Source organism: Achroia grisella, unplaced genomic scaffold (assembly GCF_030625045.1).
Source record: "Achroia grisella isolate CSIRO2021 unplaced genomic scaffold, CSIRO_AGI_Agris_v1 utg1062, whole genome shotgun sequence".
In the NCBI taxonomy this organism is placed as follows: Eukaryota; Metazoa; Arthropoda; class Insecta; order Lepidoptera; family Pyralidae; genus Achroia; species Achroia grisella.
In genome coordinates, this window is record NW_026712566.1 from 3,581,602 (window position 1) to 3,584,286 (window position 2,685).

Sequence of the window (2,685 nt, forward strand, 5' to 3'; positions counted from 1 at the left end):
AACATCACAAAGACGACTAATTTTCAGATGAATCAAACATATTACTGGCATTATCTTTTAAAGAGATATTACGCACACGTTTGTAAAAATACCTAAGACGACCTATTCAAACAAGTCACGCAAAACTACTTACAATAGCTCTGGCACTTAGCAAGAATGGTTGCTTTTTCGTGAGAGATTTTGTCCTTAGTTTCAGCTCAAATTTATTTCGTCCCTATAATACTGTATTACATGCCTGTGGATATGACAGTTCATTATAACTATATTCTGTAATAATATGTATAATGTGCTTGATGATATAGAAATGTAACGTTAATTCTTATGACGATTTCTTTATTTTTGAGCAGTGGGTAATGGTCACTTATGGTCACATATATTCATCTACCATCACACGTCTTTCTTTGTTGGTACTATTAAAACTCACTCGATAATCATCTCAGCAAACTACATATACTCACTGTATTAATGTAGTAACATAATACACTTTCTGATTCAAATTTTAGTTTAACCACTTAATTCTAAGCTTTAAATAATCTATAACCATCTGCCCTATTAAATAAATATATATCTTACCACATTTTATTTGAATAATTAGCTGTCCCCGGGACTTCGTCCGCGTGGAATTTAACTTTATATTTCTAAAATAAAAGTAGGCTAAGTTACTCCTTATTACATCAGCTACCTGCCAAGAAAAGTCCCGTCAAAATCGGTCCAGCCATTTCAGAGAACGCGTTGATAATATATTTCTTATAGTTTAGGTAAAATTTTATCGAGTTTAATTAGTTATTGTAGCAAATTTTCATAACAGTATGTTCTATATGGAAAGAGGTAATGAATATGCAATCTATACATATAAATAAAATTGGAGTGTCTGTTTGTAATATTGAAATAACCGTTTTTACTACATCCATATGAATACATATACGGTACATACACCAAAATAACATTTTCACAATTTTTGTCTGTCTGTCTTTTTGTTCCGGCTAATCTCTGAAATGGCTGCATCGATTTTGACGGGACTTTTATTGGCGGGTAGCTGATGTAATAAGGAATAACTTAGGCTACTTTTATTTTAGAACACTAAACTTAAATTTCATGCGGACGAAGTCGCGGGTACAGCTAGTCTTAAATAAATACATAATAACGGTAACCCGTAAATCCTTCATAGTGATGTTTGTCTATAAACTCCATCCCTTGGCTTTGTAATTTTGGCAAGCTCGCAACAGAGCAGAGTGGCGCAGTGGAAGCGTGCTGGGCCCATAACCCAGAGGTCCGTGGATCGAAACCACGCTCTGCTATATTTTTTTATTGTTTTATTGTTGAAAATATATTAATAATAGACTAACATATTAGAAACAGAAAGAATGAATTGAAGTATCAAAAACAAGAATGTAATTCAAATTCAAATTCAAATTCAAAATATCTTTATTCATGTAGGTCTATTACAGACTCTTATGATATGTCAAATCTACCATCAGTTCGGAATGATATCGAGAAGAAACAGAAAGAATGAATGTTTATGATAAATAAGTTATTAAAATTCAAAAACAAGCAATGTAATATAAAAGAACTATAAATTCAAATACAAATTTAGAATATAAAATACATATCTGATTAGCCAGTTACAACATTTATTACAATAATCTGTCTGTAAGAGATTGTTATAAGCGATAAGGCCGCCTTTTGTTGCACGTTTATGTATTTGTGTATGTATGTGTTTTTTTTGTAAAGATTTTTTTATGCACAACAAAGAGTTGTAATATTATTATTCTATTATTATTATTATATATATATCTATTATTATTAGTATTATTATATACATGTTTAGTGTTAGTTTTGTTTAGTTTAGTAAGGTAGTATACTATTATTGTAAAATTATAACGCATTTCACTAGCAATTACAGTACCAAATTGTGAACTATTTCAGAAGATATTGGAGAATGCATTATTAACATAGTTTTAAATTTTTTCATAGAAATGCGTGATAATCACAGATAACAATATTACATGTGATAATAGATTCTATGGTTTATAAATAGATCAAAAGGTAGGAGAAAAATAAATTATAATAGTTAAATACGAGTGTGGGATGAAAGATAAATGAAATGAAAGATGATATCACCTAATTTGACAGCCTCGGTGGTCTAGTGGTTTAACACACCGCTTTACTATCCGATGGTCGCGGGTTCGATTCCTCGCACGGTACGAACATTTGTATTCATGAGTATGATTGTTTGTATCGGTCTGGGTGTTTTCTATGTATAATATGTATTTATTAAAAAAAATGCATCCATGTATTTATATCAGTTGTCTATTACCCATAACTCAATCTTTGTTTAGCTTCGGAATAGATGGCGCTGTGTAAATTGTGCTGAGATATTATTATTATTAATTTATATACATATGTACATGTACATCCTTTTATTCTTCCTGTTTATGTTTTGAGACAAAAGATAATCTATATATATTTACATCCTGAAAAGATAGATACATTTATATATCTATTTCGGTTTAATTAATTAAATAATTTAAAATATACTTTTTATATAATATATAATCTTTCAATTACCTAACATCAATTACATCCTTAACTATATCTTATTTTCAAATTTCATTAGGATCACATAATTTCATAGATTAGTTTAGCCATTTAGTCGTGTAAAATCAACATACAGACAAAGATACC

At 29.6% G+C, this 2,685-nt stretch overlaps 1 non-coding gene across 1 annotated transcript; it reads left to right on the top strand.

The window, feature by feature from the left end:
* Positions 1–1,226: 1,226 nt before the first annotated feature.
* Positions 1,227–1,298, top strand: Trnam-cau (transfer RNA methionine (anticodon CAU)). The gene has a single exon. It is a non-coding gene; the product is annotated as a tRNA-Met (tRNA).
* The last annotated feature ends 1,387 nt before the right edge of the window (positions 1,299–2,685 follow it).